General features: G+C 41.8%; 1 protein-coding gene and 1 non-coding gene across 4 annotated transcripts in view; one reads left to right on the top strand and one right to left on the bottom strand.

The window, feature by feature from the left end:
* The window catches only part of LOC100080375 (LIM domain containing preferred translocation partner in lipoma), a 721700-nt gene that overhangs the window by 168099 nt on the left and 528678 nt on the right, over nucleotides 1-24923 (top strand). The gene's annotated exons all lie outside the window — the stretch shown is intronic.
* LOC114813473 lies at nucleotides 19365-19502 on the bottom strand. The gene has a single exon (XR_003761191.1). It is a non-coding gene; the product is annotated as a small nucleolar RNA SNORA7 (small nucleolar RNA).

Raw genomic sequence — 24923 nt, forward strand, 5'->3', positions numbered from 1 at the left:
CAGCTGGGCTAGTGCAGTTCTCTCGTAAGCTTTTCTGCCTTCAGCCTTTCCCCATTCAAGTTTAACCTACAAATAGCCACACACAACTGCATCCTGTGCTATTTTGGTGCTAGGAACCCTGAATTAGCTCTCAATTGCTCTTTGAATCAAGCTGAAACTCTAAACGTGAGGTTTAAGGCCTGATCTAATTGTGGCTCCTTACTTTGCAGTCACCATCTCTTTTCATATTCGTTGTTGGCCCTTTCACACACTTCTACCTTCTGAGCTAGTATGGACCATTTCTCTTGTCAGTTCCTCCCACCTTTCCCCCCACCCCCCTTCCCCACTCTACATTCCTCACTCCTTCACAAAATGGCTGCATGAAGCTTTCGAGATTAGCTCCATCAGGCCTGTGGCATTACCCTTTGCCACCATCCTGAATCCTCAGTCCCTGTTTCTCCTTGTAGGTGGTTGTGCATGTTTTTGTTTCACTCAAGTTGATTTGAGTCTACATGTAGTGTCTGGATAAGTATGTAGAAAGGTAGAAACGTATCTGAATAAAAGATCCTTGAGATTTAGAAGTAAGTCTTATTGATTTGTAACTTGAAATAAAAGCAGTTCACTGCTTTCAGGTATGCTCAAGGGTCTTCTTTAATAATAAAGCCTTCTCTGGATCTTACTCTATTTATCACCCCATTTCCCTGTTCCCATTGGTATTCTTCTTCAATGGGCTGGCTACATCTATGGCCTTCACTTTCATTCCTTCATTTTTTCTTCTAGTACCACTACAATCTGGTTTTTGGCCCCTTCGCTCTTTGAAGACCATACTCATCATATTCTTCAGTAATATCCTCATAACCAAGTTCAGTGAACGCTACTTTGTCCTAATCCTCTTTGACTTCTCAGCTGCTCAACAAAGTTTGCCTTCTTTGTCCCATAAATGCCGACTGGCCAAGATTTTGCTGTCATCTGAATCGCTTAGTCCTGCTAGATCATAATAATAATAATACTTATGGCATTTGTTATGCACTTACTATGTGCCAAACACTGTTCTAAGCACTGGGGTAGACACAAGGTAATCAGGTTGTCCCAAATGGAGCTCACAGTCTTAATCCGCATTTTACAGATGGAGTAACTGAGACACAGAGAAGTTAAGTCACTTGCCCAAGGTTGCATGGCATACAAGTGGCAGAGCCCGGATTAGAACCCATGTCCTCTGACTCCCAAGTCCATGTTCTTGCCACTAGGCCATGTTGCTTCTCTCTGTGGGCAGGAGATTATCTCTACAAACTGTTGAATTCCCGCAAGTATGTACCATAGTGCTGTACAAACACTCAGTAAATTCCACCGATTGATTCAGGGACCATTTCATTCACTTTTACTGCACTCTTCCAAATGCTTAACTGAGTGCTCTATATTCCATATAGCAGCATGGCTTAGTGAATAGACCACAAGCCTTGGAGCCAGAGGGCCTGGGTTCTAATCCTGGCTCCCCCGCTTGCCTACTGTGTGACCTTGAGCAAGTCACTTCACTTATCTGTGCCTGTTTTCTCAACTGTAAAATGGGGATTCATTTACCCGATCTCCCCCTTACTTGACAGTGAGGCCCACGTGGGACAGGGACTGTGTCCCACCTGATTAACTTGTATCTACTCCAGCGCTGCTGGACACATAAGTGCTTAACAAATACCATTTAAAAAATATGTTCTATTGAATGAAGGGGCCGGGTGTCGTTAATTATAATTTCATTTTTAAACATGAATGTATTTTAAAATGAGCACACTAGGCTCCCTATGCCACTGCACTGTGTACTGGGAGGGGATACAGCCTTTGCTCCTTTACTCTGTCATCTTAATTCCAGGCTAGTTTCCCTTGGATTTAAGACATTCTTTCCCTGTACTTCAAGAATAAGAAGGTAAAAGGTCCTATCATATATGTTGATATAGTTGACTCCAAAGACCCAATAATCTGACTGAAAGCTATAATAGTCTTTAACATTCTCAGTGTGTGTATGTGAAAGGTCTTCGATTTTGTTACGAACAATTCATTTTACAACTTTGATGCCTCAAGCTTTTTAGAATGGTTCAGTGATTTGCAGGAGGGGTAATGCATAGTAATGAATGATAATGAAAAAGAAGAAATTCATAAATTGAAACCAATTTTTAAAAATTCCTCAATGAGTTCTTTAATAAATTGTGGAAAATCTTGGCAGAAGCCCTCCAGCAGTTCGCTTTAGCCTGTAAACTGTGCGGAACTAATTTTAATGTTTGCCTTTTTGATTATTCATCTATGCTCAACCCTTTAAACAAATTAATTAATCTTGTTTGTTTTGAGATGGAAGGGAATCTGGTAGGGATTTGGTAGGAGTTGGCTGGCGGTTGGCTAGGCTGAGGAGAAGTCACTTCCAGAAGGAAACTGGAGATAGAAGTTGCCCAGAGCGATTTGAATGATCCATTTTAAGTATTTTTTCCATGCACTGTCACACATCTCACGGCCACAGAGGCAGAAACTAAAAACCTAGCCAACCCTTATTCTCTGAAAAATCTTCGGTATGTATTGACTTCATTTCTTTCTTCCTGAGCCAGTGGGCTGAAGGGTGCCTGTATTTTCAGGAAATTTGGGACAAATCCTATTGTAATGTCTTTGCACTCAAAGAAACTTCAAAAAGAGATAATAATAGGATTGGACTCCAGGGAGAAATAGATTGTCTCAATCATTATTAGCAATATGGAATATCCTTTATTTTTCCCAGTTCAGTGATGCTCTGGCTTCTCAGTTCAGTCCTTTCTTTTTTGTTTTTGTCACTTTGTTAGCCTGAATTTTACTTAAGTAATTTCTAGATTTTAGCAAATCAACTGTTCAAAAAATTTAAAAGGATCTTAATTCTATAATGGGAAAAGTAACCAAGCAGTCACATAATTCAATTTCAGCTTGTCAGCCATTTTGCTAAAGGCTTCTTCATGAACTAGGAAGATCAAAAAGAAAGAGAAGCCCTTCTAGGTTAACTTCATTTGGTTATATTAGGGTAGTCTGCTTTTGCCATAATTTGTTAAGCACCTTCTATGTACCAAGCACTGTTCTAAGTGCTGGAATAGATGCAAGGTAATCATGGTGGATAGAGACACTGTCCCAAATGGGGCTCACCATCTAAGTAGGAGGAAGAACATGTATTACAGGTGAGAAAACTGAAGCATGAAGAAGTTGTGACTTGCCTAAAGTCACATGGCAAGGAAGTGGTGGAGCCAGAAATAGAACCTAGGTCCTCTGATTCCTGGGCTTACATTCTTTCCACTAGGCCATGTATTTGATATTTGATTTGGCTTTAAGCAACATAGCCCCATAGTTGCCCCCAAATTTGCGTTTTGGCCCTTTGTTTAGTGTTTTACTAAGTCGTTGCTGCTACCATCTTTTTCATGAAGTCCAACTGTTTGTGATTGCTAATTAATTCATGTGAATGTCTCTGCAAATAAAATATTGAGAACCTTCATCTTTAGAGAGTGTTATCTGAAAGCTTTGATAGTTAATAGTAATATAGTTGTCTGAGACTGTATTCAAAAACGTAGGACATGAGCTATAAAAATGCCTTCAACTAGTTGAAAAAACTCTCCTCTGTGCTACCTGTGGAGGGTACCGTATCAAGGTAATACTATATAGAATGCACTAATAAAACAAGGAACTAGAAAATAATGGCATAGCTAGCGTAACATCTTGAAATTGGCAGAACACAATTTGCTGTGAATTGATGAAGTACCATTAAGAGTAATGCAGTTCGTGGTGTGCAAAGGTGTACATGTTGTCTTTGTCAGAATGATAAGAATTGTGGTATTTGTTAAGCATTTACAATGTGGCAAGCACTGCATTAAGTTCTGAGGTAATACAAGATAATCAGCTCAGGCAAGTCCATGGCCTGTCCCATAAAGGACTCGTGGTCAGTTTACAGGTGAGGAAATTAAAGCGTAAGAAGGTAGGTGACTTGCCCAAGGTCATGCAGCAGTTTAAATAGAAGAGCCAAGTTTGAAATCTACGTTTCGTAACTAATACCCCATTTGTGCTCTGTTCAGTACATCACTCTACTTCTCAAAGATGAGTCATTTCCAATTTCTATTGATAACATTACATTTAATCCTCTCCTATTAAAAAATGTAAAGAAAGGGTTTCACCCTCTCATAAAACTTGGACTGTGTCCAGCTATTCAGCAAGGTTCATTGCATGTTCACCTTGGCCTTTCCCTTGATCCTGAATAGGATCAATCAGTGGTATTTACTGAGCACTTACTGTGGTCAGAGCATTGTATTTTGAACTCATGGTGGGGACAATAGAGTTGATAGGCATGATCCCTGCTCTCCCAGTTCAACAATCAGTTGTGGGAGTCAGATATTAAAATGAATTACAGATAGAGGAAGCAGCAAATCATAAGCCTGTTTACATAAATGGAGTGGGAGTGGGGTGAGTGTCAAAGTGATGCAGAAGGGAGGGAGTGTAGGGTGGGGTGATCAGAGGTTAGTTAAGGAAGGCTTCCTGGAGGAGATATGATTTTTCATAGGGCTGTGAAGATGGGAAGAGTTGTTGGCTGTTGGTCACAGGAGGGTATGAGCAAGGATTCAACTATGAGAGAGATGAGATTGAGGTACACTATTTAGATAGATGTTAGAGGTATGTGGACTGAGATACAGATAAGAAAATCCCCATTAACACTTGCAATTAAAATTTTCGGTAGTATTTGCCTCACTCCTAATCTACTTCCTCACTCAATGAATGAATGAATGAATCAGTGGTATTCATTGAACATTCACTTAGAGTTATTGGGGCTTCATCTTGGGTGAGCTTATCCTCTACAATCAGATTTCAATAAGTTCATTTGAGAGAGGACATCTAGTGTATAATCAAAAGTGCATGATCATTTCACCTCAATCACACGGAGTTATCTAACATATTTTCTGGTGACAGCCTTTAGCAGAGATCCATAACCTTTTGGCCTATGCCATTTGCTGCCCTTTAACAATGAGGGTCTAAGATTCAATCCCCTTACTGCCTTGATCTAAGTGGCTTAAAGATTGGGAAAGACAGTTCCTTAAGGTATATACACCTGTAGACTGGATTCTTGTTTTTTCCTTCACTTATTATATTCTGTGCCATCAAAGAAGCAATCTTTTTGCTCCCTTCATCTCATTCTCTTCCATTTCATAAGAATGGGAGGGAAGAGATGGGGCAATTACTGGATATTTCTGTGGAATCAAGAATGTGTGTGTGTGTGTGTGTGTGTGTGTTAAGGATAGGGGAAGTGTGGGTGTATTTTGAAGCCAGAGAGGAAGGCCCCATTAAAAAATGAGCAGTTGAAGATGGAAATCAAGAAATCAAGGAGGAACTGTAAGCTCATTATAGGCAGGGAATGTGCTTATTTATTGTTATATTGTACTCTCCCAAGCACTTAGTACAGTGCTTGGTGCACAGTAAATGCTCAATAAATATAATTGAATGAATGAAGAAAAGTGGGCGCAGTAATTTGTTTAAAGTGTGAAGAGATGGGATCAGAGACACAGGTGGAAGCAATAGATTTCAAAAGCATTCAGGAGATCGTCTCATGAGAGAGGGCCAGGAAGGATAAGGGAGTGGATGAGTATAGAAGAGGGAATTGTGAGAGCTAGGGGTGGATTTTCAGGAGGTCAATTTGGTCAACAAAGCTGTCACCCTGTCCCAAATCAACCCTCCTTGGGTCAGTGCCAGAGCTGGCAATGGATGTGCACATCCAGGCATTTTTTTGAACAATGATAAGCAAAAGATTTGTAAATCAGTGTCCTTAGCCTTCTCAGTCAGCTTTATAGAATATTTATCAACTAGGGCACTCCAAGATTTCAAGGGTAAAAAGCTGTCAACACTAGTGACTTAAAACATGTTCCCAGAGAGGCAACAGGAACAATTTGGGGATCAATAACTCCACGATGTGGCTGGGTCATGGTATAGTTATCTTCTGCAACCCTAGCAGGGTCCATTCTCGATAGGATGGCAGAAAAGAGGACAAGGAATGCTTGAAAAAAAACCAGTGCAGGCAGATATCTTTTGTAAAAGTGAAGAAGTAACTTGCTTAGAAGTAAAAGGAAATTAGTGAATTAAGAAAAATAAATAACAAAAGCATAGCAGCAGGTAAATCACGGAAATTGTTCCCTTAAGGACTTTTACAAAAACAAAAAAGAGTTCAGAATTAAATTTAGTCAAAATGCACTTTTACGCTGCTTTAGACAAATCCTAACTAAAGTTAAGCAGGTTTCAAATTACAGCCATGTTCTCATTCCAAATCTCCTTTCCTTTCTGGTTCCACTACTTGTCTGTTCTGTGACCCTATGCAAGTCACTTCACTTCTCTGTGCTTCAGTTACCTCATCTGTAAAATGGGGATTGAGACTGTGAACCCGTCAAACGGCAGGGACTGTCTCTATCTGTTGCCGACTTGTTCATTCCAAGCGCTTAGTACAGTGCTCTGCACATAGTAAGCGCTCAATAAATACTATTGAATGAATGACAGGAACCATCATTTCCTAGGGTGCCATGGAACTCTGGAAGCCTCTGAGGAGTTTCACCAAGGGGTTCTCCTCTCACTCCATTATGAAGGAGAGAAGATGCCTTCTAATCTTCCTTCTGTTTACCTCTCTTTCTCTAGCCTTTACCCCAGGCCCAGTTTCACATCTGGTATTGATTCAGACTCTTGGGAAGACAACCAGGAGGGTGTAACCCTCTTTGCCTGCTGCTCTCCTGGTCTGCTGTGCAAAAAGACACAACCTTGGGTCAATCAGTTTACACATGCCTCCTAATTTTTCTTCAGGATTTGCTGAAATCTAGGAGAAAAACTTTTAATTGTTATTTAAGAAAAATCCCCTAAATCTTAAACTGTGTTTTGTGGAAAAACTTCATTCTTTGAGAAAATACATCAGTGAAGAGTTTGGGGAAGACCAACTTCCACCCCTATTCCATAAGGCTTCCATATCGGTATCTTCGGAGAAGGGGAAAAATTCACAGTAAAAGAAACATAATTAACTGTCCCGTGATAGTCATTAAAAGCACAAAGTATTGATCTAACCATCTAAGTGTTATTGTCCAATAATTAGTGTGTTTGCCAAGTTAACAAAACTCCTTTGTCAGTCTCTGTTATAAGACTGCTCTTGAAATGCATAATCCTACTACCTATGTTTATTTAGGTGAGAAAGAAAATGATTTTGAGCTATTATAAGCCATGAATTTAATAAATACGTTCCAGGCTGTGAATGTTACATTAGTTAACTTTCTGATAGTTAATAGTAAAATAATAATAAATAATAATGTTGGTATTTGTTAAGCGCTTACTATGTGCCGAGCACTGTTCTAAGCGCTGGGGTAGACATAGGGGAATCAGGTTGTCCCACGTGGGGCTCACAGTCTTAATCCCCATTTTACAGATGAGGGAACTGAGGCACAGAGAAGTTAAGTGACTTGCCCAGAGTCACAGAAAAAGTACAGAACATGCAGAAACTTTTTTCCAGCCAAGAGAAATCCTAGGATTTTTAACCTGGACATTGCAAACTGTTACTGCTTCAGATTTATTTAGCAGGAAAAGGAGTAGCACCATGTGGCCCTAGGGCATGAATCCAGGATAGGGAATCAGAAATTCTTCTCTGCTCAGACCCTGCTTTCCTCATATCCACCCACTTGCTATGCAGGGGCACATCCCCTTCCCCCTCCCCCTCCATGTCTTTATCATTGTCATCAGTGAATCATGGAATGTTACTGGATGAGGATTAAGCCAGAGAAGCACACAAGTACATTATGTTGATTTGTGCTGGTCTTGTTTTACGTGTTACAACACAGTAGCTATTCCTGTTTCAGTGTCCTCTGCCTATTAACTGGTTTGCCTGGCTTAATGCTGGGTGACATTGGCAGGTGTGTGATTGCAAAATACCTGTGAGAAGTCAGGATTAACTGTTATTAAGCATTCTTCATGTGGGCAGGGAATGGGTCTACCAACTCATTTGCACCATACTCTCTCAAGCGCTTAGTACAGTGCTCTGCACACAGGAAGCACTCAATAAATAGCACTGATGATGAAAAAGTGATGATGAAAAGTTATAGACTATCTTCCCCAGAGGATTTAGTAAATCATGCATTTGTGTTGTCTATTTTGATTATTTATTTGATTGGTCATGTCATTATTCTTGGTGTATTTTCTAATACAAAGTCTCCGGCATAAAATATACATGGGCAGTAAAGATGATACTCATTATCATTGTCATCTAACCCAAAGCTCTGGAAAAGTATATTTTTCAAAATGATAGCCAGGGTTGATTTTTGTTCCCATTATCTCATTCTGTGTTCCACCTCTGAGATTTTACGTAATGGCCATTAAATTTTTCTTACTGAGATGGATCACATTCTAATCCCAAGTGGTTTTCAATAAGATGATATTTTCAATTTTAGCTTTTTGGAAAGTATTATTATTTTTCTTTTGCTGTGTGAAGGGGTGTGCAATCTGAAAAGAAAAAAACTTTGAGTTTCTCACTATCACCAAAGTCACAATTGGCTAAATTCATACAACTGTTTGGAGGGATGCGTGCACCTCCCCTCCCCCCTCCCCCCCACACACTTGTGGAAGTGCCAAGCTGAACAGTAACTCAGGAGAAGCTCTGTGTCTTTCAATAGTTGTATGTTACTATGTCTCATACATTTAGTCCATCAAATCTCCTGAAGATTTATTCAATTCCAATAACCACTTTCTGCTTTCATCTGGAGGATCAAATCTGCATCAGTTCCAGATGTGAGAAGAGGAACAGGAAAAAGTGCAGTAATCAAATACCTCTAAAAAGCCCTAACTGAAAGCACTCGATGGCTTTGTGCTAGTTTCCCGGCAGAATCATTTGCCCGCTGCCCACATAGCACAATTAATAGTTATTACTTCAGAAGGAACAAATAAAAATCTTCACGAAAGCATCCTTTATCTCACCAAAGCGGGTCCATTTGGTCAAAATGGAGGGGGCATGCTTGTTAACCAGCTCAGGAAAGGAACATTGCAGTGTCATGGGGAAAATTTTGTGGTTCATTTCGTACCCAAAAAAAGGGCAGAGGGATTATTTTTTTACATCAACTGAGAGTTAGTCAATAACCTTCACTTAATGGCTGTAGAGAATGCTTATTTTTAACATGCTCACAGAAAAGCCACTGAGTGTTACTACCCTTTAACATGCTCACAGAAAACCCATTGAGTGTTACTACCCTTTCTGTACTCCTGAGGGGTTGGTAACTTATTCTTAGGAGCTGCAAAGAATTAAGAACTTCCCTTTATCTTTCTTTAATCAGTGATTGGAACAAGCTCAAGTTAGAAAAGAGAAGACATAAAAAAAAGGGGAGCAGAGATGAGATGGCTGTGCTTATGGTAGCAGTGCCTAAACATGTATCTCCTGCTGGTTCCTTAATGGTGCTACTCGTGGCCCTTGGCATACCCAAGCTGGAATGCCATGAAGTGCCATTCATTCTTTGAATGGTATTTTTATTAAGTGCCTAGTGGGTTTATGTCACTGAACTAATCTCTATGGAAAGAACAGTAAAAGCAGAAAAGCAATGTGGCCTAGTGCATGGAACATAGGTTTGAGTGTAAGAAAGAACTGGGTTCTAATTCCTGCTCCACCACTTGTCTGTTTTGTGACCTTAGCCAAGCCACTTAACTTCTTTGTGCCTCAGTTACTTCATCTGTAAAATCGGGGAAATGGACTGTGTCCAACCTATCCTGTATAATGATGATGTTGGTATTTGTTAAGCGCTTACTATGTGCAGAGCACTGTTCTAAGCGCTGGGGTAGATACAGGGTCATCAGGTTGTCCCACGTGAGGCTCACAGTTAATCCCCATTTCACAGATGAGGTAACTGAGGCACAGAGAAGTGAAGTGACTTGCCCACAGTCACATAGCTGACAAGTGGCAGAGCCGGGAGTCGAACCCATGACTTCTGACTCCGAAGCCCAGGCTCTTTCCACTGAGCCACGCTGCTTCCCCAGCATCAGCCCCAGTGCTTAGAAAAATGCCTGGCACACAGTAACTGCTTAACAAATACCGTTTTTTTTAAAAAAGGGCAGGGCACAAAAGATTTGGTCCTCTGTCTGAAGCTTAAGTCTAATGAGGGGTGATAACTGTTAAAATGTTTCCCTGAGTGAGTCTGTGGGGGAAAAGATGTTAGCCATAATAATAATAATAGTGATATTTCAATGTTTACTATGTGCTAAGTACTGGAGTAAATGGAATTCAGTCAGATCAGACACAGTCCCTAACCCACATAGATTCTTAAGGGTAAATTCATAAAGACTTCTCCATGCTGGAGGTAGAACCAGGCTCATTCTGAGGTAAAGGATAATAGGACAATGATAATTGGAAAGGATGGAAAGATTGCCATTTAGGAAACACTTTCATTTTCAACCTGTTAGGTGATTTATTTCACTTTTTATCTTTTATAATAATCCTCCAGAGTAGCTGAGGGAAGACATTCGTGTCTCCATTTTACTGGTGGGTAAATGGGGCCCCAAGAAGTTGTGACCTTGGCCAGGCTGCACATTTAGGTAATGGCAGAGTTGGATTGGAATCCAGGTGTCCTGGTTTTTCAACTATTGCCCTTTTCACTGGACTAAGCTTCCAGGGAAAAGGTGAACCTCACACTGCAGTTTTCTTCCAATTTCACTGCTGCCATGAGGTCTTTGCATATGGCTCTCTGATCTGTTCTGTCCTCTTTACTTCCAGACATTTCCCTTTTACCACACAATCCCGGATGACAACAGAGAACTAACAGTGGCAACGCAGCCCCTTCTCTTTGGATAAAGCCTGAATGGCTACTTGAGCAGATGAATACTGGTTCTGTATTTTCAGGTCTGGGTTAAAAGCTGTTTAAATTGGGCCCAAGCCCAAGGTGGGTGATGCGCTTTTATTTACCCTCTAAATGAGCTGCTCTTCCTTAACAGCACTGTTTCAAATATCATCTTCCGTTGCATTCACTGCAACATTGTTGCTTTTGAAGAATTAACTTGCCATGTACTAGTGAAATTTTGGTTCCCCTGGTTCATAGTAAAGCCACTCGTGTTGAAGGATTTTCGAGATGGTGGTGGTAAAGTTGTTCTAAGGTTTGGAGAGAGTATGACACTGTAATTGTATTCACGGTGTGATGCTTCATTCTGAGAATCACTTAATGAAGATTTAGCCATGCACCCTTTTTGCCCCTCAGTAAGCACTCAATAAATATGATTGAATGAATATTGAGATTCTAGATTCATGTACTGGGATGACTGGGCAATTGTTGGATTGGATGATCTATGAGGAAAACCCTCACTCTGCCATTTCTGCCGGGCTGGTGGATTGCAGGTAGTGGTGAGCAGAGGGCGTCAGCCATCTTGTTCTCTCCCAAGTGCCGACTACAGTGTTCAGCACCCAGTATGCGATTAGTATATACGACTGAATGATCAAGACTGTCCTTTCAGGGCTGGCGATGAATGTCCAGTGCAACTGGATGATGTGTTTCTGGTAAAACCTGAAACTTTCATTATTGGCCTGGAAAGTCCAGATTAATTCCGGGGGCCAAGGCAGCTTCTCTTGTTACAGCTGAAGAAGAGTATATTGTTGCATTATACTGTACCAAGCATTTAGTACAGTGCTGTGCACACAGTAAGCAATCAATAATGAATATCGAGATTCTTGATTAATGTTCTGGGTTGATTGGGCAGTTGTTTGATTGGATGATCTATGAGGAAACCCTTCACTCTCCATCTGTGTGTATGATGATTTTGGCCCTTTGATCTAGTCCAGACTCATATGATCAGCATCTCTATGGAAACCCTGGTCTAAGGACTGTGCCAATTGACGAGTAGAAAGAGGGACCTGTGGTGAAACCCCACAATCACTTCCCCCAACACTCTCTTGGCCAGCCTTTCCTTGCCTTTCTGCTAGTTCTCAAGGGATGTAGCCAGGTGGGTATTAATTGGTTCAACCCTGACCTATGCTCCTCCCTCTAGACTGTGAGGTCCTTGTGATGAGGAAACCTGTCTATCAATTCTGTTATACTCTCCCAAGCACTTAATACAGTATCTGCACACAGTGAGCACTCAAATACAATTGATTAATTACATTGGAATTTTTTAAAATTAATGAGCATCCTTATTGCATTAATAATGGGGTTTTTGGCATCTGACTTACAGAAGATTGCCTCACTTTTCCTTAAGTTTTTCTTATTGCTTCCCATAATATGAAGCTCTTCACAGGTTCCTATTCTTTTTGTGCATTCTCCATACGTGCGTTTAATGTATTTTGCTGTTATTTTATTATTATGGGTTTAGGCAGCAGTAACCATGGTGAGTAGACCTATCACACAGCATTTTTCAGAGTCAGATTAAAATGCTGACAATTAAGTATACTGTTCTTTTGAGAGATCCATCAGTCTCTCTTGTTGTCATGGTGACCTGAGTATATTTAGAAATGTGACAAGTACACTGAGTTCAACTGCACTTTGCCAAAACATAGTTTTATAGCTAAAACTGAATTTCTCAATTGGAGATCCAAGTGCTGTTATGGTCCTATGCATTTCTATACATTTTTCTTGACACAGGGGTTATCTTATTGTATGGAAATGAGTAGATAAGCAATATCCAGGCTAGTAATTATTTGCAAGTTGAAATTCTCATGTAAGTAGATGTGGTGATATGGAATAGATAAACGTGGTATGAAAAGAGTGCAGCATCAAGTCTTTCCATGTAGAGATTCTTTTAAACTTTACGGATGCAACAAGTTTTGTAATGGCTTAGACATTTATCTGTTGTTTCCCCCTAGAATATATTATTTAATTAGAAGAACTCTGACTATGGGAAAAAGGAGGGGCAGAAACTTGACAATCACTCTATCAGTGATATTCACCGAGCACTTACAGAATACTGTACTAGGCACTTGGAGTAGTTGGTTAGGCATGTTCCCTGCCCTTGAGGAGCTTCGAGTGTAGAGGGGAAGACAGACACTAAAATAAATTGCGGATATGTACATAAGCTCATTATAGCCAGGGAATGTGTCTGCTAATTCTGTTGTACTCTCTCAAGCATTTAGTACAGTGCTGTGCACATAGTAAGTGATCTATAAATATGATGGATAAGTATTGTGGGGCTGAGAGGGGGTGAGTCTCATATACTTAAAGGGTACAAAGATCCTTGTGCATAAGTGACACAGAAGGGAGAGGGAGTAGGGGAAATGAGAGCTTAGTTGGGGAAGGCCTGGAGGAGGAGGTGTGATTAATAAGGTATTGAAAGTGGGGAGAGTAGTGGTCTGTTGCATATGAAAGTGGAGGGAATTTCAGGCCAGAGAGAAGATGTGGGTAAGGGGTCAGCATTGAGGTAGGTGAGATTTGAGATCCAGTGAGTAATTTAGGGTTAGGGTGGTGAAGTTTTCAGGCTGGGTAGGAAATCAGTGAGGTAGGGTAGGAAGAGGAGAGCTGACTGGGTTTTTTAAAGCTGATGGCAGCGAATTTCTGTTTGATGCAGGGGAGAATGGGCAAACACTGGAGGTTATTGAGGAGTGGGGAGATGAGGACTGAAGAGTTGCTCAGAAAAATGATCTGGGCACAGTATGCACTGGAGAAGGGAGAGACAGGAGGCAGGGAGATCTGCAAGGAAGCTTCATGCAATGGTCAAGGCAGTCAAACGTCAATGGTCATTGAATTGGGTTGAATAAGAGATGAATCAAGGATACTACAAGGTTATGGCCTGTGAGACAGGGAAGATAGTATGGGGGGAAAGACTGGGGGAGTACTGGGTTTGGGTGTGAAGATAAGTTTTGTTTTGGACATGTTCAGTTTGAAGTCTTGGTGGAACATCCAAATAGAGATATCTTGAAGGCAGGAGGAAATGTGAGACCACAAAGAAGAGGTCAGGGCTGGAGAAGGTATTTTGGGAATCATCTGGGTAGAGATGGTAGTGGAAACCATGGGAGTGAATGAGTTCTTCAAGGGAGTGCATGTAGATGGAGAATCGAAGTGGACCCAGAACTGAGCCTTGAGGGACTCCCACAGTTAGGAGGTGGAAAGCAGAGGAGGAGCCTACAGAAGAGACTGAGAAGGAGCCCGCAGAGAGAGGGGAAGTGAACAAGGAGAGGACAGTATCAGTATAATGTTTCAAGGAGATAATTTTTCAAGTCCTCTCAAAGGCAAGAACGTAGTTTTAGCTTGATCATTTTACTCTATCAAAGTAACAAAAGGTCTCTCCTTTCAACCTGTCCATATTTTGAAAGGAACTGAACTAAGGGAAGAGATCATGATGCTTTTGTTTAAATGAAAGAAAAGTAGTATCTTTTGAATCAACCCTTCAAGGTTTTGGCTTGTAAACCAATTCCATCATCATCACCATGTCAACAAAAGAGCATGGGCTTTGGAGTCAGGGCTCATGAGTTCGAATCCCAGCTCTGCCACTTGTCAGCTGTGTGACTGTGGGCAAGTCACTTAACTTCTCTGTGCCTCAGTTCCCTCATCTGTAAAATGGGGATTAAGACTGTGAGCCCCACGTGGGACAACCTGATTCCCCTGTGTTTACCCCAGCACTTAGAACAGTGCTCTGCACATAGTAAGCGCTTAACAAATACCAACATTAGAGAAGCAGCGTGGCTCAGTAGAAAGAGCACAGGCTTTGGAGTCAGGGCTCATGAGTTTGAATCCCAGCTCTGCCACTTGTTGGCTGTGTGACTGTGGGCAAGTCACTTAACTTCTCTGTGCCTCAGTTCCCTCATCTGTAAAATGGGGATTGAGACTGTGAGCCCCACGTGGGACAACCTGATTCCCCTATGTCTACCCCTGCGCTTAGAACAGTGCTCAGCACATAGTAAGCGCTTAACAAATACCAACATTATTAACAAAACCCATAGAGTGAGGCTCAGCTGCCAGGGATTCTGACACTTAAAACACAATTCTTGACAGAGGAAAGAGGTGTGACTTTGACTTTTGCCACAAGTTTTTCCTGGGTCATGTTTCCAAATGGAAATCATGTATTTTGGAGATTGATTCTTTGGAAATAAATCCTTCGCTTGACAGAGTATCCGGGCCATCACTAATGCAACCATAACTTAGTTGGGATTATGCCATGTAGGAAAAAAAAATTCAATAATAGTAAAATCATGAACTAATAACAATTATGGCATTTGTTTAAGCATGTACTATGTGTAGAGCACCAGGGCAAATACAGGGAAAGCAGATCAGCTGCTCCCTGCCCTCCAAGGAAGTAGGAGAACAGATATTGCACCTTCATTCTACACATGTGGAAAATGACTCACACAGCAGTCAAGTGGTGGATCCCAGGTTAGAAGCCAGGTCTTCTGACGCTCTCTTTTTTTTTTAATGGTACCTAAGTGCTTATTAAGTGACAGGCACTATTCTATGGGTTGGGATAAAGGTGGGACACAGTCTGTGGTCTATATAGAACTCACAGTCTTAATCCTCATTTGACAGATGAGGGAACCAAGGTGCAGAGAAATTAAGTGATTTACCCAGGATAACACAGCAGACAGGTGGTGGAGCTCAGACAGGTGGTGGACCTGTTCTAACACAGGTCCTTCTGATTCCTAGACCCATGCTATATCCACAAGGCCATACCGTTTCTTCACCCAGCTTGATCTCTTTTAGCTGCTTTCTCACTACTGCCTGTTCCACTACTGTCAGTCAGTCCCACTTTCAAGCCTGCATTGAACAGCTTATCCACTTGAATGTTCAACTATATTTTAGACCTGTCTTGCCTCTGCTTTCCCTCACCCAGCCATCATAGGGAGTTCCAGAGCAATCTCTAGGGCCTCCAGATGAGAGAAGAAACAGGTGTGACCAGGAAGCTGTCAATTTACTGCCTCTGTAACAATAATAATTATGGTATTTGTAAAGTGCTTACTATTTGCCAGGCACTGTACTAAGCACTAGGGTGGATACAAGCAAATCACATTGGACACAGTCTCTGTTCCACAAGGGGCTCACAGTCTTAATCCCCATTTTACAGATGTGGTAACTGAGGCACAGAGAAGTGAGCTGACTGGCCCAATATCACACAGAAGACAAAAGGTAGAATTAGGTCCAGAACCCAGGACTTTCTGACTCCCAGGTCCCATGCTGTATCCACTAGACCACATTGCTTCTCTGTAGCCACTTTGAGATTGGGAGGGAATACATGATCGGGGAGCTCTTGGGTGTGGGTGGGGGGAGACCCAGACCTGCTTATGTAAACCCCCTCCCCTTCCTCTCCCCACCTCTGACATCCCCCAGCCTTTTGGTTTCCAAACTATCCATGATGAATTGCATCAGGCTAGCAAATCTCCATCTCATTAGCTGGCTAATGAGGCAGATATCAATAGCTCTGCTAAAACATAGGTGGATTCAGCAAAACATTTTCAACCTGTTTTGTACAGACATAATTTCCATGTGACCTTGAGCAAAACCAGTTTACTTGACTGTGCCTTAGGGGCCCACAATGCCAACCTCCTTACCTTCCTCTGGGGAGTGATATGCAGATGAATGAGTTGATTGTAAAAGGGCTTTGAGCACCCTTGAGGATAACTTTTATTATTGACTCTGCCATCACTGGATTGGTGGGCCATAGTACATTTTTCGTTGTACAAAAGGCAGTAGGACATTTTGGAATTGGAAGGGAGATCATGCAGTGCTTGTTTAATGTTTCCCACTTCTTGCAGAGGCAACAGCGTGAGACAGGAAGGCAGGGAACAATATCAAAAGATTGGATCTGGGCTGACATGGATCTCCCTGAAGAGAAATTGTACTTCCTGAGTTTGATTTTTAGGGGAAAGTTTCCGCTATTTCTTCTTCTCACTGGTGATTCTAGTACATGTTTGAGTGCAGTTGTATGACCTAGTATGCCACTCCCATCTTAGATTCTAGTGATGTTCCTTGCTTAACATGTGGAAGCAGAAGTACCTTTGTTTAATTCTAGTTTACCCATTGTTTATAACCTTGGCAGAACAGGCAAGTGCATTGAACTATATAGGAGACAGGATTCAGCCCAAATGGCTGTAATTAGGAGTCATCTCGTAAATTCCAAATGTAACTAAAGGAATATAATCCTATCAATGTAGTGCATGTTTGATGTAAATGGAAAATCCAGTAACTGATGCTCTGAAGAGTGGCAGCAGGTGAAGAGCATAGTTTCTCCTCTAGAGAGAGAATTACGTGGAAAGGAGCCCCACACATGTAAGCAGAGCCTGAGTGTAGCTCTGTGGCATCAGGTGTTTGAAATTCCATGACAGGCAGAGTGTTGGCTGCCAGCCTATGAATGAATGAGTTATAAATCCCATTGGTGCCAGCCTCAAAGTTGTAGCTGGTGGATCACTGAGAGGGAAATCCAGATCTGCATTCTGTGATCTAGATAAAGGCTGTGAAAGGACTTTTGAACTTTCCCTCCGAGTTTTCACATATGACATTTCCACCTTCCCTTACAATCCTTCTCTTCTTTACAAGACTCTCTGGGTCTTTGACTCTGAACTACTTGTGAAGAGTTTGTTCATTGACCTTACTCTCATCCAGGATCCTCTTTGATTCTCATGTATCTGGTTTAAGCATATGATTACCCAAAGGCTCTCCTTGACTAGGGTCCTGGGGATGTGTATGATTCATCCACTGAAAGTTCCCAGCCAGAAAGAGCATACTTAAAAGAACAACAACCTCTGCTTAGTTAAAAAGAGTCAACAGCCTCCCAAGGCTTCATAGAGATGACATTAGTAAGGAAAAGGTACAGGGCATGGGCTACTGGCAGTCAAGTGATTAAATAGAAACTTTAAAAGTATAGCTGAACATTAACAGAAGTAAAGGGAAGACACACACAAGTCCACCCAGACAAAGCCATATAGAGGGCAAAGATTCAGAAGTGGAGAACAGAAAAACCAAAGGAGAATGAGATGAGGCACCCAAAACTAGAAATGGGCAAAGGGACACTGAGAGAAAGAGCATGGAGAAGCAGCATGGCTCATGGAAAGCCGGGCTTGGGAGTTAAGAGGTAATGGGTTCTAATCCCACCTCTACCACATGTCTGTTGTATGACCTTGGGTAAGTCACTTGAATTCTCTAGGCCTCAGTTCCCTCATCTGTAAAATTGGGATTAAGACTGTGAGCCCCACATGGGACATGGACAGTGTCCCACCTGATTGTGTATCTACCTCAGTGCTTAGGACAGTGCCTGACAGTAAGTGCTTAAAAAATTCTTTTTTTTATAAAAAAAAAAAAAGAGAAGCAGGCAAGGAGAATCAGTTAGAGCCATAGGTAAGATAGAAAAATGGCCACAGGCAGAAAGGTAGGGACAAAGAGACCACAGAGACAGTCTGACAGAAATGGAGACAGTCACAAAAAGAAAAGCAGTAACCCAGAAAGAAAAAGGAAGGGATAGAGACCCAGAGAGAGACAGAGAAAAAGCTGAAACAGATGACAGTGATGTAGAGATATTGAAAGGCCAATTCAGAAAGATATGTTTAGTTAACGACTGAGTCAGAGGGAGACAAAGGGAAAAAGACTGAAAGAGAAAGGTACTCTAGAGTACTTTGATAGGTCAGAGTATATGACTTGCTGGATGGGAGACAGAGAATTAGTAGATAAATATGTGGGAGAAGGCAGGAGAGAGTGGTAAACACATTTTAAACACTTCCATTTGTAGCTAATTCAGCTAGTGTATCAGTATGTACCCATGTTCCATTTGAAGGTAATGCCACCAATATTGACTTTTACCCAGGCATACCACATAGCTGAAAGGCTTTTGTGACTATGATCGCAGATTATTTCTGTCAAGAACCAGAACCCCAAAATAATATCTCAAGCTTGTGTTGTTTCCCTCTTCTTGTTTGGCAATTGTGGGAGTGGAAGGGGAAAAGAGGAACATGAAGTTTTTTTTTTTCCTTATGGCATTTGTTAATCACTTTCCATGTGTCGAGCACTGTTCCAAGTGCACTGGGGTAGATGCAAGTTCATCAGGTTGGACACAGTCCCTGTCCCAGTTTAAAAAGGAGGAAGTGGGATTTAATACCCATTTTACAGTTGAGGAAACTGAGGCACAGAGAAGTTAAATTACTCACACTTCAAGCAATTGGCAGAGCTGGGATTAGAACCCAGGTCCTCTGACTCCCACACCTGTGCTCTTTCAACTAGCCCACTCTGCTTCTTTTAGTATTCTGGAATGTTGTCTGTTGTCTTATGCTTTCGAGTCATGTCCAAGACACATCTCTCCCAGAACGCCCCACTTCCATCTGCAATCGTTCTGATAGCGAATCGATAGTTTTCTTGGTAAAAATACGGAAGTGATTTACCATTGCCTCCTTCCGCGCAGTAAACGAGTCTCTGCCCTCGACTCTCTCCCATGCCACTGCTGCCAAGCATAGTTGAATTTTGACTTGTAGCAGATTGTTTTCCACTCATTAGCCACTGGCCAAGCTAGGAATGGAATGGGTGTACCTCTGCTTGATCCTTCCTCCTGTAGTCATGACTGGTAGAGTACTGGAAACTCTCCAGGTGCAACCCTGAGAGGGGATTCTGGAATACCCATAATATAAGTCCCAGAAGATCATGGAACCTAAAATAAGCCTGTGCTGAGCGTGATCATGTTCTTCCTTCAAACACCCTCCTGTTAAAAAAAAAAAAAAAAAAAAAAAAGAAAAAGAGGGGAGGCAACAGCAATGGAAGGGCTCAGAAGAGTGTGGGGAGTCTGGGTAAACTCAAGCACATAAAAATAGCAAATAGTTGGAGCAGGATAGGTGGCCTGGTCCAGTAGTCTCATCTCAGTCAATCTGGTATTCATTGAGTGCTTACCATGTGCAGGTCCCTGTACTAAGCATTTGGAAAAGTACAAGACAGTAGAATTGGTGGACACAATCCCTGCCCACAAAGAGCTTACAGTCTAGAGCTTGGCAGTCGATAGTTTCTTTCTGTTCTTGATTCTCTAATTATGCCTGGCTCTCAGCTCTTCTGCCTCTGACCCTTTACTTTCCTAGCCCGGAACTCCCTTCTCCAAAGGTATGACAGACCTCAAGTGTCCCCATCTTCAAAGCCCTGAGAAGTCTACCTCTTCTAGGAAGTCGTCCCCAATTTAATTCATATCACCCTAGCTATTAGTCAGTCTGATATTAATTGAGCTCTTATTGTGCAGAGCAGTGCTTGGGGGAACAAAGTGCAACAGAGTTGGTAGATACATTCCTTGCCTACAAGAAGTTTACAGTCTGATTTATAGTTTATAATCTAGTTATGTGAACATTACAGTCACCCTTGGCATGTGTTTATTGAATTCACATCAAAAGAGTAATAATAATGTTGGTATTTAAGTGCTTACTAGGTGCAGAGCACTGTTCTAAGCGCTGGGGTAGACACAGGGTAATCAGATTGTCTCACGTGAGACTCAGTTAATCCCCATTTTACAGATGAGGTAACTGAGGCCCAGAAAAGTGAAGTGACTTGCCCACAGTCACACAGCTGACAAGGGGCAAAGCTGGGATTCGAACCCATGACCTCTGACTCCCAAGCCCGGGCTCTTTCCACTGAGGCATGTTTGTATATTTGCATATTTAGCTATTTCATCCAGACATCTGCACTCTTTCCTGAGTTCTTGTGGTGTTTTAAATGGTATTTGCTAAGTGCTTACTATGTGCCAGTTACTGTACTAAGTGCTGGGGTAGATACAAGGTAGTCAGGTTGGCCACATCTATGTCCCACATGGGAATCACAATCTTAACCTCCATTTTACAAATATGGTAACTGAGGCATGGAGAAGTTAAGTGATCTGGCCAAAGTCACACAGCAAAATGTGACAGAGCCAGGACTGGAACCTAGATCCTTCTGAATCCTAGGCCCATATTGTATCCACTTGGACATACTGCTACCCTTTTTGTCTTCCTCCTGCTCCCACTATTGATAAATTTGTTTGCCTCTCTCATTAGGCTAGAGTGATTGTCTTCTGTTGCTTTGCTCAATTAATACAGTTGATGGCATTTGTTATGCACTTACTATTTGCCAAGCTCTGAGGTAGATACAAGGTAATCGGGTTGTCCATCTGGGGCTCACAGTCTTAAGCCCCATTTTACAGATGAGGTAACTGAGGCCCAGAGAATTTAAGAGATTGGCCCAAAGTCACACAGCTGATAAGTGGCAGAGTTGGGATTAGAACCCACGACCTCTGACCCCCAAGCCCTTGCTTTTTCCACTAAGCTGAGCTAATAATAATGTTGGTATTTGTTAAGTGCTTACTATGTGCAGAGCACTGTTCTAAGCGCTGGGGTAGATACAGGGTCATCAGGTTGTCCCACGTGAGGCTCACAGTTAATCCCCATTTTACAGATGAGGTAACTGAGGCACAGAGAAGTGAAGTGACTTGCCTACAGTCACACAGCTGACAAGTGGCAGAGCCGGGATTCGAACCCATGACCTCTGACTCCCAAGCCTGGGCTCTTTCCACTGAACCACGCTGCTTAAGTGATTGATTACCTGATGTCCCAATATTGATGATAATAGTGGTATTTTTTAAAGTGCTGACTGTGTGCCATGCACTCTACTCTGGGTAGGAACAGAAAAATCAAGATGGTCACAGTTCCTATTCCACATATGAGGAATAACAGTTACATTCATCCCTATTTTACCAATGAGGAAACTGAGGCACAGAGACATTAAGTGACTCGCCCCCAAATCACATAGCAAACAAGTGATGGAGTCAGAATTAGAACCCATTCCTCTGACTCCCAGGCCCATGTTCTTTCTTCTAGGTCAATCATTCATTCACTCATATTTATTGAGACTTACGGTGTGCAGAGCACTGTTACTATGTGTTTGGGAAAGTACAATATAGCAAACTTAGTAGAAATGTTCCCTGCCCACAGGAGCTTAGTCTGGAGAGGTAGAGGTCACATTGTCTCTTACTTAGTGTCAGTGTACTTATATATTCTCAAATTCCCAAAGCAGTCTACAAAAAAAAATAAATCTACCTAAATCTAGCTGTTCTGGCTTCATCAAGATATATCGTCAATTTTCTGTTGCATGATTGACATTTTGCCTCATATTGTGTACATACTCAGCCTGTCCTCTACTGAACATGGCATTTCTGCATACCATGCTTGTAATTATTTTCAGTGACATTTTGTCATTTCACAATTCTCCAAAAACCTCTGTTCAAAAGAACCATGTCTTTCCTGATCACCATGTACCTGACTGTTTCCCCCAATCTATATATGCTCCATCTAGAGAGACTGGCAATGAACCCAGTTTGTAGCTAGTAACCTGAATGTTGGTCTGTGACTCTATCTTGCCATTTGGTTTTCACTGTGGCGTGTCCTTGACACTGATGGAACTCCGAACAGGTGTGGTGGCTCCCAGAGAAGGTTGGACAGTACTTCAGCTGTGCAGGATCTTAATTTTGGCAATGGTGATCTTGGTGGGGTGTATCTCCTCTCTCTCCCCTCTGCCCCCAACACTTTCCTGAGCAGTGCTGCCTTCTAATGGATAGACTGGACTCAATTTGAAGCAACTTTGGTACATGTGAGCGAAGCCAGGTTTTTCCAACTCTGAGTGTACCTGTATAATAATAGTTTGTGGTATTTCTTAAGTGCTTAGAATGTGCTAAGCATTGCGCTATTGTCCCACATGGGGTTCACAGTCTATGTAAGAGGGAGAACAAGTACTGAATCCCCATTTTACGGATGAGGAAATTGAGAAACAGAGAAGTTCAAGTGACTTGCCCAATACATAGGCAAGTGGCAGAACCACTTTTGGAACACAGGTCCTCTGAGTCTTAGGCTCATGCGCCTTCTACTGGGCCTTGTATGTGAAGGCATGTTGTCATCCTGTTGCATCAACACGACATCATGACTTCACAGTGACACCTTGTATCCTGCAGCAGGCTCAGCCTTGTGCTCAATTTGCAGAGCAGTTCAAAATCATCTTTGCCTTTTTGTGGGTGTGCCTCTAGGGCAAAGTCTGTCTTTCATATGACAATTCCAGGATAAACATCTCATCGTACAACTGTTGAATTTAAGGATTTTATCATAGGGCCTAGTGGGTAGAGCCCGGACCTGAAAGTCAGAAAAACATTGGTTCTAATCCCAGCTCTGCCATTTGTCTACTTTATGACCTTAGGCAAGTCACTTAATTTCTCTGTGCCTCAGTGACCTCATCTGTATAATGGGACATGACCTGTATCGAGTCTGATTGGCTTGTGTCTACACCAGTGCTTAGTATAGTGCCTGTCACAGAATAAGTGCTTAATGAATACTAATAAAAAATAAGGGATTGACTACATCTTTCTGCAGTGGCAGGCAACTCCCATTCTGCACTGATGGTCCATCAATCAATGGTATTTGAGTGCTTCCTTTGTTCAGAGCACTGTATTAGGCAGTTTGGAGAGTATGGTATAGCAGGTAGATACGATTCCTTCCTTCAAGGAGCTTACCATCTAGCAAGTAGTGATGGGAAATCATATATGACCAGATTTCTCTATGCATTGTGAGGTGACTTAAGAGTCTGGGTGCTGGTCTCAGAGCAGCCAGATAGTGCTTAGATGTTGCCAAAGCCTACATCTACTGTTCAATCAGCATGGCCTAGTGGAAAGAGCAAAAACCTGAGAGTCGAAGCCTTGGCTGTAATCCTCTATCCACCTCTTCCCATTGTGTGACATTGGCTAAATCAGCTTAAATTATCAATATCTCATTTCCCTCATCTGTAAAATGGAGATAACCTGTTCACTAGTATTTATGGAACAATTACTATGTGCAGAGCTTGGAAGTTCTCCCTCTACCTAAGTCTGTGAGACTCAAGTGAGAAAGGACTGTTTTCTATCTGATTGCATCAAGTCTACCCCCAAACTTAGTACAGTGTTTGTATAGTAAGAGCTTAAGATTTGATCATTTCACAAATGTTTTTATAAGGTCTGTGGTGTTCTCTGTGTCCCTGTAGTTTACATGGGCCTCATTGCATATTTGCTGCTGTTAGTAGTCTTAAATCCTGTTGTGATTCTAGGAATGCAGATTTAACTTTGGGAGTCAGGAGATCATGGATTCTAATCCCGGCTCCACCACTTGTCTGCTGTGTGACCTTGGGCAAGTAACTTCACTTCTCTGTGCCTTAGTTATCTCATCTGTAAAATGGGGATTGCGACTGAGAGCCCCATGTGGCTCAGGGACTGTGTCCACCTCGATTTGATTGTATCCACCCCAGTGCTTAGTACAGTGCCTGGCTCACAGTAAGAGCTTAACAAATACCACAATTATTATTGTTATTATTATCCTTTTAGTAGATGATCCAGAGCCATCTTGGTTAGGGCCTCTTCAGCAGTGGGTAAGAGCTTTGACCTGTCATAATAGAGTTGGCATTCAGCAGTCTCATCATTTCTCTTAAAGATGGTGATTGTAGTATTGGTGTCCTATGGCATCTTCTCAGAGTTCCTTATATTGAGGAAAAATCCATGCAGACATATAGACAATACCACCAATCATTGCTCAGACATCCTGGCTTGTGTTATCAACAAGGAGTCTCATCGTTACTGCTTTCAGTAATAGGTACCTATCTGAAGACCTTTCTGACAATAATAATACTACCTCTAGGCAGTAGGCTTCTCCATCTGGGCAGTAAGAACCTCATGGGCAGGGATCATGTCTACCAACTCTATTGTTCTGAATGATTCCCAATTGCAGAGAATTCCAGCACACAGGAGGTTCTCATTAAATACCATTGATTAATTGCACCATAATTGAAATTCTGTTGTAGTTGACATTGCCTTCAATATTCATTCATTCATTCAGTCGTATTTATTGAGTACTTACTGTGTGCAGAGCACTGAACTAAATGCTTGGTAAGTACAATTCAGTAACAGAGACAATCACTGCCTAAAACAGGCTCACAGTCTATAAGCAGGGAGACAGACATCAAAACAAGTAAACAGGCATCAGTAGCATCAATATAAATAGAATTATTGAT

The sequence above is a fragment of the Ornithorhynchus anatinus genome, chromosome 7 (assembly GCF_004115215.2).
Source record: "Ornithorhynchus anatinus isolate Pmale09 chromosome 7, mOrnAna1.pri.v4, whole genome shotgun sequence".
Taxonomy (NCBI): Eukaryota; Metazoa; Chordata; class Mammalia; order Monotremata; family Ornithorhynchidae; genus Ornithorhynchus; species Ornithorhynchus anatinus.